Genomic DNA, 11,253 nt, shown 5'->3' with positions numbered 1-11,253 from the left:
TCCCCTCCCTGATCTCTGACTTCAGATTCTTTCAATCGGTTTCCCTTGGTCCTTCTTGTTTTATGCTTGTCAGTTTTTTATTCCTTATTACTCCACTGAAGGTGTACCTATCATCACCTCCTCCACTGACTTTCTCTTCCTCTTCAGCCTGGTCCCTGAGAGGCCAATTTGTGTGCCACCAAATGTTAAATCGAGCCTAAATGATCTCACTGATCTTAGTGACTGATAAACCTTTTAAGCAACCTGTCGGGACAGTCTTTGCTCAGCTCCACTGGCCAGATTATCGTACACATACATCAACTACTATCAGTCTCTGCCTATAATGGATTATAGAGAGGAGTGAGATGAATTTCAAAGGAGTAAATGAGCATAAAAAGATGGATGGAGATGGAGTCATCTGTTGTCTTGAATTCTGCCAGTAAACCAGACTATTTATAGATTTGGGTGTCTCTAAGGCTGCATCTATAGCACTTAGTGTCAAAGAAATGTTTGGTGAATAACCCAAATGAAATCAGTTTTTCACATGCTCCAAACCATTGGATGTATTGGTAAAGACAGCCAAAGTAGTGTATGATAATCTACAGCATCTGGTTGGCTGGCAGAATTTGAGACAACACAGGAATCTGGGCATAATTTTTATGAGAAAAACAAAAACTGGTTAATATTTGCTTTCCCTTGTGTTTGGAAGATCGAGATGACTTGTGAGAAAGACTCTGGCTTTTTGGAAAGTCATTAAGTTCTTGGAAAATTATTTCACTGCCTATTTCTCTTTAAAAAATGCCACAGAGAGACAATGATAATCAAGAAAAAAGATATTTAATTATCTCTATTCTCTGCAACTTTATCAAGTTAATTGTTGGTTGTCACCAGTTGCCAGAATGAATGTTGGCAAAGTCAGTTTCTCCAAAACCACTGGGAAGTTAAGTTAAGTTCTTGTCACAACGGTCTGCTCATGATCTGGTTAGGTTTAGGCACAAAAAAAACAGGGTTACAGTCAAAACATCATAGTTTGGCCTGTTTTGGTCACCTGGCTGGAAGTGTCACGAGTACTTTTGTCGCCACAAACACAACTGATGTCGTGCTTAAATATAATCCAGTGGTTTCACACTTCAATATGGTACGTATCATGACACAAAAATATTTGAACGTATCTGTGGTTTGCAGAGATGTTAACTGCATTAACCTGAATGGAGATGGAGGCCTAAATATCCACTCAGCAGGCCAATCTACAGGACAGCTTTATTTGGATTGTATAGACTGGACAGATGTGCTATCCCTGAGCAAAGCACTCCTCATTCATCTTTATAATCAGTGAACCCTTTAAACTCCCTCTACTCTCCTTTAGTGCAGGTCTACTGAAACTCCATGAATCACACATGATGAAGTGTGAAAGTAAAATTTGTTGCAGCTCCTCCATTATAGATAAAATGATAATTCTAGTATAAGGCTGCCAAAGTATATAGTCTACCATTCAGAGTGCAATTTAAAGTCTCTAATTAGGTAATAATAAATCTGTATTTTTGCTTGCACTGGTACAGTAGGGAGTAATTTCCCAAAGCTTTGTAGCTTAGACCACAAGATCCTGTGCCAAGTCACTGTCTGGCTATACCGGCTATAGCAAGAAATGTGATGCATAATCTTGAGTGTTGGTAGATAAAATATGAGAATAAATTGAGTGTTAACAACTTCTATGGCTGAGGACTTAGCCAGATCATTTGTCTATGGCCATTAAAACAGTTTTAGTAGTGCTGTGTTACCACCTTTGGCCTTGAGTGCCAATTCCAAACCACTGCCAATAAAAACCCCTTTATCAAACGATCTTTACAAGCCATCGTTTGACCACCTTGTTTAAAAGTGATCTTTTGTACAAAGTCTGCCAGTAACTCTAGCCAACACATACAGCGCACTGCAGTGTAAAAGTACAGAATAACTCTGAGGTGTGATGTGAGGAAGGTTCGTAATTCTGTCCCATTCAGAGGAGGAAGAAAAGTGAAACCAACAAACCGGCAATTACAGACATAATGGCTCTGAAAATCCAATGAAAATAAATCTCAAGTTTTCCTTTTGTTCACTTTTGATCTATGGATTACCTATTTCAGTGCAATCCATCAAACCCATACCTTTCTAGCAGTAGTCAGTGAACACCAAATATTTCTAATTTGTAAATGGATCCGTTTCCTTTGTTATATCTCTGCATGAATTGTGACTTCACATTGTTTGGCGCCATCACTGGAGAACGTGTCAGAAAAAACTGTTGATCAAACTAAACTATTTTTTTTCTACATGTTTACTGCATGAAGAAATAAAATGAATTCACTGTCGAGATATGCTCATTGTTCACTGAAACCAAAGCTCTATTTTTCAGGAACGCCCTGATCACACTTCAGTGGTGGTAATAAGGGAGGGGCAAGCACTGCATTTCACTTTCCACACCCAGATTCATCCTGCCTGTCAGAGGAGTTGAACTGGAGACCCCTGGCGTCACAAGCTCACTTCTCTAACTTTTCGACCAGAATGAAGATTTCAGGTGACAGCTAGTTTTGCATTAAAAATAACATTACAAATCTGCTAAAGGAACCCACGGCTCAAATAATACTTAGTGTTTTAGGGCCACAATCTGTAATGTTGTACCACACATGTTTATCACAAACTTTTATAATGTTTTAATGAGCACAAGGTTCATTATAACTCTCACCAATTGAGAAATTTGTTTAGACCACAGCTGCTCCATCTAAGCTCACAATTTCACATCAACCCAGAATCAAAATCAGTCAGCATAGCAAACACACACAAAACGGGGCTAGGCAGAGGAAAAGTCAGGTTCAATAAGCAGGATCTGAGAATGCTAAAGCGTTGCAATAAAGGCAAAGACGAACTGGCAGAGATGCTGACAGGCAGCAAGCAGACTGAATACACAAGGGAGGTGCATGGGGATAATTGTGCACAGGTGAAATACATCAGGGAGGGGCAGACAATCACAATGGTGGGAAACACACAAGGGCAGGAAGGGGAACTGAAACAAGGGGAGAGACACCAAAACAAAACAGGAAACAGAACTGACAGAATGAAGGAAAAACAAGAACATGACCTTAGTGCTGATGAGACATGACACCCTCAAACAACACTGTAACATAAAATGGCATCTAACAGCTCATCCCTAAACAGGAGGAATAGTATGGCAACACGTAATCAATAGTTGGGTCATCCTGATCAAGAAAACATTACCTCTATTTTAGTCAGGCTGTGATTTTTTCTGTTGGTGGTTCTCTTAATACACTGAACATAAGTGTAAAGACAGTTGTGAGTCTGTGAGTCCAGGACCAAATAGTCTGTTACAATTTCCTGACATCATCTCTCTCATAGAGAGACACACACGAAAATGAGACTGGGAAGACTTTGTGGCCAGATGTCGTACATCAATCTTCTTCTATAACAACAAACCAAAGAATGCTGGGAATTGAGATGACGTGAGCTCACAGACTCGAGTTGACATCACACTTTCTTCTCTTTATATCAGGTTTTTATATCTGCTCACTTTGATATGACATAAATCTAATATATTTATGTACTGACCGGTCCAAAACAGTTAGCACAGCCAGTCTAGATTATGTAATATTGTGCAGTGTGCATGAAGAGTATCATTCCGTCATATAGGTATATCTGTATCTTCAGATCTGAAGTGGAGCCCACCAACAGTGAGCAATCAGTCATAATGAAGCACAAGGATGTGACAGTTTAGTTTTTACAATGGCCGACACCATATACAGTCACAAGGCTTACAAACACAGCAGGGCAGAAGAGGCCTTTTTCTAAAACATCCACTACATGCGTGAGAAGACAGTTGAGAGCTTTCTTGGAAAAGAACGACACTCTTCTACACATCATTTCCCTGGAAAACAGGAAAGTGATTTTATTGAAACCCACATATTGGATAAAACATTTGTACAGGTCTGGAGGGGCGGCTGTTGCTAATGTATAAAACATAACGATCTGTAGAGAGCTGGAATAAAGAGCTGGAAAAAAATATGGGGGGAAAACAAGAAAATATACTGAGTGAATTATTTAGCCTATCTAGCATCATAGCTCCACAGATGTCGGTCAGTCGATCCGTCTTGACAGTTTAGCTCAACGACAACCACTGCCACAACTATCATTGCCATGAACTTTAGTACAGACATGCATGAATGTATATCCTATCAATGTTGGCGATCACCTGACCATCAGTGGTCAATGAGCTTTCACTTATTCTGTGACATATCTCAACATCTACTAGATTGATTGGGACGAATGTTTGTCCAGGCATTTATGGCTCCTGCCAATGAATCCTAATACATTTGATGATCCCCCGATTTTTAACTCTAGAGCCTTTTTGGTTTTGAAAGAAATGTATTTTGGATGGATTTCTATGATATTTGGTAGCATGAAAAGTGTGACTTTTTATCCAGTGCCACTAGGTCTTAGGGCCCAGACATACCCAACATTTTCCTGTGGCCCAAGTTGTTGCGGTGTGTCCCACAGGGTTGGCAGTAGTCGGCCCTTGTCGGCAGCTTTTTGGCTGATTGAGCATGGAGAATTGGCGGTAGAGCCTGTCTGTGAGAGAAATCATTCTGATTGGCTGTTCAGCTAAGCAAATCAGTGCAAGAGAAGAGAAATTAAAAAAGAAAGGGAAAGTCCCTTGAGCCTGTTGCTTTAGTGCAGTTTCTTCTTTTTTTTTCTCTTCACCTCTTTGCCAGTGCCAATTGCAACTTTTTATCAGGCATATTCTCGATTAGAAGAGTCGATATAAAGTGAAAGTGGTGACAAAACAACTGTTTTCCGCAGTCCCAAGACTTACGTTAGCAGGGCCCTCGGCTATAGTCTAGCAGTGTGCTCAAGTGCAGAATCGTAGCCAAGACACAAGTGACGTTAGGCGACACATCGACCAGCCTTTGTGGCCACTAGTTCTTTTATGTTGGTTTGGTGTGTCTGGGCCCCTACAGATTTAAATCGAGAGGCATGCTAACACCCTAAACTAAGATGGTCTGATCATACCGTCTCACCAGCAGCATGTCAGCATTGTCATTGAGCATGACTTATGTAACTGCTAGGATGGTGTCTACAACAGCACCATGACTCAATCCTCGTCCCAGTATCCTTCACATCCTTCACAGTGATGGCATTGGAGGTATTCCAGCTATGTTATCTCTGGTCTCCTGTATAGTGTGTTCATCAGTCATCATGTCAGGGGCACCTTCTGTCTTTGTCGGTGTCATCATCAGCATTTTCTTTATAAGCAACCTCATTTTCGTCATCAGCCACAACTCCTAGCTCCCAGCTCTAATATAATGGGTGAACCCTTACATGCAACATAACGCCTCTCCCAGTCAAACATGAGACTTACTGTTATCCATCACGCCCTCATAGCTGTTCTTATATGGGACCAATTAAAGTCTGGGAATGACAAAAGCGGGTCTGTTTCTCAGCCAGGAGCTAGAGCATTATGGACCCTACGGAGCAGCAGACAAAGACTGACTGACCTGCAGGCTAACAGCTTGCAGACATGTCAGAGTCATGATCCAGGCCTGTTTGGATTGGCCCGGGTCCAGCAGGGCCAGGGAAATTCTGCATTTGTAGAGTTTAAAAAGTCACCACTCTGGCAGCTAGAGGTGAATACCTTTCCACCCCCGACTTTGTTCACAAATGTGGGTGCCCCAAACAGCTGTCCCATCAGTCACCAGACAGTTGATTTGTATGGATTAGAGGTGTGTTGTGAGCAGTGAATTACACCTGCTTCAGCACTGAAATAGTCCAAATATAAAGTCCCCACCGATCATTTTAGTTTAGACAGAGATGTCTGCCTGTACCTGCCCATGACACGGAAACAGTCCCTCAAAGCCCGAAACTCTTTAAGTGCACGAGATTCTGGTAATCTCCTCATTTATACGTGACAGCTTGTTATAGGCTGTTATGGTCTTTCTGTCAAGAGGTGGAATTGAGTTCACAAATCATTCCCACATGATGCCCAGGACAGTTTCTAATTCATACATCTCTAACTAGTCATCTGGGTGAGCTCTCCTTTTTGTGCCCTGCTGATAGGATCAAAAGCTGGTGCAGTTCCTCTTTCTCCACCTCTGCACGGTCACTCTGCTCTCATGCAAATGGAAGCACTTCATTGGCTTACCAATGGCGAAGTGCTTCCCCCAGCGCTCACCAGATACAGCTCATGCATATTCATATAGATGTTTTGCAACTGTCACAAGAAGAGAAGGGCAGTGACAAGGAAACAATTCTCGCTTTCTGTCGGCTGCATCTAATTGCCTGACACCAATGTGACTGTGAGGTAGACTGGAAAAAGTAGCTGTGTGTACATTCTGTCAAAAGTCTAATCACAACATTTATATTTAGGATTTCCACAGCAAGCTATCTATACTAGAACAAGCTTTAATAGACTGCTGCAGGAATGAGTCATAAAGCCCAGAGATGAGTTAGCATTTTTGCACTTCCGATCCCCTCTTCTCGAAAGTCGGGTTAAAGGACTACAGAGGTCGTTGGGGACATTAAACATCACTACACTGAACATGTAAAATCATACCATTGGTTTTAATTATTTTGCAGCTGTCATGTAACCTCTGCCAGGTCATGCCACTACATTGATAGTTCAAATCTATACACACAGAAGCTAAATATAGCACATATTAAACCTGATAACTACAATATAAGCATGTAGACAATAGAGTATTCGAAACCGGAGGGAGCACACTCTTTTACATTCAAGCATCAGCTGCAGCTGGTAGAGAAACATATCGTCAAAAGATGACATTGGGTCTGTGAGTATTTTATCTACAAAGCCTTCTTATTCAAATCTGTAGTCATTTTGTGCTGAGATTAGACTGGGAGAACACTCAGGAGCAATAATGGCCCCAGCTGCAAAGTAGAAGGGGAAAGAAGGACCGTGCTTCCAGCAGGTTCAGGGAGTCTACAAAAAGCATGAAAAGTTTTCTGGCATTTTAGGGAAGAAACTACTGAATATATTATGTGTTAATAGAGTGACGTGACAGAATAAGTACAGTTCATACTTTGGCAGTGACTCATTTTGGAGGCATGGATTAATGATGTGCTTTAAAAAATACTTCCCTTTTTGGGAGCAATCACAGAAAATCGCCAAATTTTCATCCTTTGTTTCTAACTTTAGCCCAAGAATTCCTCAAGATAGTGCCTGACGATACAAAAGTTAAAAGCCTTCCACTAAAAGTCCCATAATTACATCAATTGCTGGGTCCTTCTTTGTGTCTCTGTTCATCCTAGCATTAAGTACACAACATGTGCTATTTGTATTGTCTGACTTTGTAATTACCAGCTTGATGATGGCGTCTTTACAGATTGTTTGCCAATGTATTTATCAGACATCAAAAGAAAGCAGAGGAAAGCATGATGTTGTATTAAAGACTGTTCCTAATGCATGATTTACGATTGGTTTGGCAAATTACAGTAGACCTAACATCTTTAATCAGGAAAGACATGCAGGCAGCTGGATATTACAGCTCTCTCTCTCACACACACTCTTTTGTAATCATTCCAGTACAATCTGTAACAAAACAAGACAATGAGAAAACTGTGCTAAGCAACCGCGGCTCCAAAGCAGTTGCAGTTTAACTGACATTAGTATCGGAATAAAAATGTCTAATGTACTTCAGCCAGAAGAGACTGATGAATGAATCAGATCAATCAGATCGAGAGGGATGGTGTAAACCTCTGACATTCAAATCAATAGAAGAAATACTGAAAACTGAATAACAGCATCAGCTAAATATACATAATATACATGTATGTCCTCAGATAACTCAACAGCCTACAAACAGACCAGGCCCTTGTTTAAAGATAAAGAAAGTGCTCCAAAGCACTTATAGAATAAACAGTTGCCTGAGAGGCGTTTGCAATCAATCAAGAAGCTGCAGCTTCTTACTCCACATGTCCAAACATGGTCATGTATGAAAAAGTCACTGACCAAGATACAAATTCCACACAGTTTACAAGCCACAACATACTGTAGCGGTGACCTTTTCTGCTGCTCGTTAAAATGTTTGTGTACAGTTTGGTTGAAAAGGAGTGTGTGTTGTTTTGTGAACAATAACCACTGACCGGTAAAGTGGAGATTTTTAAGCTCTTCAGCTCTTCACTAAGAGCTCTGTATGACACAAGGAATCCATCATCAACCGACGAGGTTTACAAAAAAAGTAGAAATTGTTGCTTGCTTGAACATGACTACAACTTAGTGTGAGTGATCAATGAAACTGGAACATAAAGGCTGGTCACACAGGAGTCTAAATTGATCCAAATCCAAAGCTGAGTTACAGTTTCCTCCTCGACTGTATTCAATGGAAATTGATGCAGCTATGTGCACTCCCTGTTCTGTATCCCATCAGCTGAGATGGTGTACTTGGCCTCCTTTTAAGGAAGTACACAGGCAGTGTTAGTTGTAGTGTCCCAGCTTGGCAAAGTGCAAGGCCATGGACAGTGAGCATGGTTTATTCTAGGAAATACCTGCTGCTGTACAAAGTGGCAATCCAAGAATAACTTATTTACATTGTGACTGCTATTAATCACTTTTCCATAATGCTGCTGGGAGGCAGAAAGGACAAGCGGAAGGCTGATTGTCATTGTTACTGTCATTAAAAGGAAACTATGTTGCTGATTTTATAATAATAGAAGTTTTAAAGAGTGGGAACAGCTGGTTATTAATCAAATAAACCTTGCTTTTAAGTCCCTCCAGTATTGATGCAAGGAATGTTATTTCTCCTCACATCTAGGTAGACTTGATGGCAGACTGATTGCTGATGAATGAGTCCATTAATGTCAGAGCCACTAACACTCACCTCTACCCCTCCTGTAATTTGCTCATGTGGAAAACCATTTCCTCTCCTATTTAAAGTGTCCCACCTGTACAACCAGAGAGCAGACAGCCTTCTCTCCTTTCACTTGGCAAATCTGATTCAGAAACTATTTCTTAATGGGGACTTTTAAACAGTTTCTAACCATGTAACTACCATCACAGCCACAGCTTAACATGTCATTAAACACAAATCTGTGAACTCTTCTTCTTGCAAAGGGTGCACAAATATTTCACTGCAGCTGTTTTCACTTTCATGATTTTAGGAAACAAGAATGGGAGAGGATGCTCTTGAACACGTCTCCAGTTTCCAAAGAGATGAGCCCGTGGTCATAAACTCACACACTCTGAACCCCATGTGGTTGTAGCCTTTATCTGCAATACCATCTAAGGAATAGCAGTCTGACTTTGGCATGTCAACAACTGCAAACAGCTTTTCCACAGCCAGACGTCTGCTCAGTGTATAAGTGACAGAAACTAAAGTCAAATTACAGTATTCACTGCTGTGGTGGACAGAGCAGATGCAAGTCACCGATTTGCAAAGCATACACTAACAAAATTCACATGCTCCAGCTTACGATTACTGCATGAAAGGGAATGAGAAATTAGCCACTTCTCTGTCATCCCCTGTTAGAGCAATGCAGATCCTCCCTTCTAATACCGTTTCATGCCTTTTAATTCTGATCCTCCTGCAGAAATATACTTAATTATATCAGGGTTATTGTTCCAACTTTCCAAGAATCTCCTGAGGAGTTAACTGGATGACCCTCCACTCAAAGGAACTATATTTTTGTTTTACCTTTATTGCTTTAAATCAAGTTAAACATGTTAATGTACTGTAGAGTATTTGGATAAACATAAAGTACAATCAAATTTCTGTTGTGGGAGAGTATTTTGGGTTAAATACACATCTAAAGCAAATAAAATAGTTACTGAGTTGCCAGTATTTATAGCTTTTGTCCAGATAATAAACAATGTCATGCCATCTTGTCCAGCTGTTGCTGAACCAATGAGTCCAATGAGTTTGAATGAGAGAGAGAATCATGAGAGCTTTACATATGAATATTTTCTTTCCTAGTAGAGGAGTTAGGTATCTGTGTAACATAACATAAGTAGATTGTAGTTTTTTGAAGTTAGATCTCTTCTTAATCTAAACCAGCTGGTTAAGTGGAAGCCTTGTTAATGAGCTATACACCTACCTTGTCATGAAATTAAATGATGATCTATAGAGACTTGCACAGTTTTAGCATGCATTATCTTCTCAAGTCTGACCAAACATCTCTAATTATTCCACCTCTAAATCATTTTCTAAACAAAAATAAAACATCCTACTTTATCTGCAAGTTATAAGACAGCATTACATATCATCGTCATCAAACTTACCGACTTGCCGACAGACCAGAGTGATTGTTCCTGGTGAAAATCAGCAGAGGGGGAGCAGCCAGAGGTTTATAAGCACAGCATGCAGGGAGCAGCCCCGCCTGCTCAACTTGCATCTCAGTGATGTTCACACAGGGCTGATGTGTGTTTGACTGCAAGGTCATTGATTCCTCTGGTTTATACAGTTAATTCTTCATAAGATTAATTAACTCTTGGTCATATCAATCAAGGATTAACTTATCTGATGCACGTACTGCTAGGATATGGTCTTTAAAAGAGGCAGTCTTTCTGTGTATCAGGGCAGTCTCTCTCGCCACCTCCCTATACTCGTATTCTGAGGGTAATATATTTGCCAAAAAAAGAGAAAAAACAAACAATAAACAAAGTTAAAGATAGATTTGATTACTAGCATTTTATATTTTTTCGTTATGCCGTAATAACCATGTAGTTAAAGTCTGATATCGTGACAGCCCTAGTGTGAATGGAGTTTTATTAAAAGTTCTTCAGATGCCTGTATGATGCACCTCTGCAGTACAAAATGTGTTGCCTAGTCGGCTACATGCAAGCAGTGTGGTCTGTACATTATAATGTCTGTATCATTGCTGCCACAAAGCTGGGAATAAAGAATCATGTTGATCATTATGTCCTTTTAAGAATATTTCCATCCAATTAGAGGGTTTCCCCTGGCTCAGCCCTGCTGGTTTAGCCAAATTACAAAAGTGGTTGACAAATAAGGAGCCGCTCCTCTGGATCCACACAGACTCAGCTGTTTACTGTTTCCAGTGGGCTAAAGGCGACCAGAACCCAAATTGCACACATATCTGTACTTCCCAAACTGCATCGTTGTTCATTATCTAATTTGTTTCCAATGCTCCATCACATAATGTATGACTAACTTCATGCCAGTGTGACATCTGACACGCCTTCCTGTTGCAAAATGATTAACTATATTATGAAATGAACCTTAAAATTGACACAGAACACAGAAATAAAAAATAGTTTTCACG

The sequence above is a fragment of the Pagrus pagrus genome, assembly GCF_965226575.1.
Source record: "Pagrus pagrus genome assembly, chromosome: 10".
Classification (NCBI taxonomy): Eukaryota; Metazoa; Chordata; class Actinopteri; order Spariformes; family Sparidae; genus Pagrus; species Pagrus pagrus.
This window is presented reverse-complemented; position numbering follows the sequence as displayed.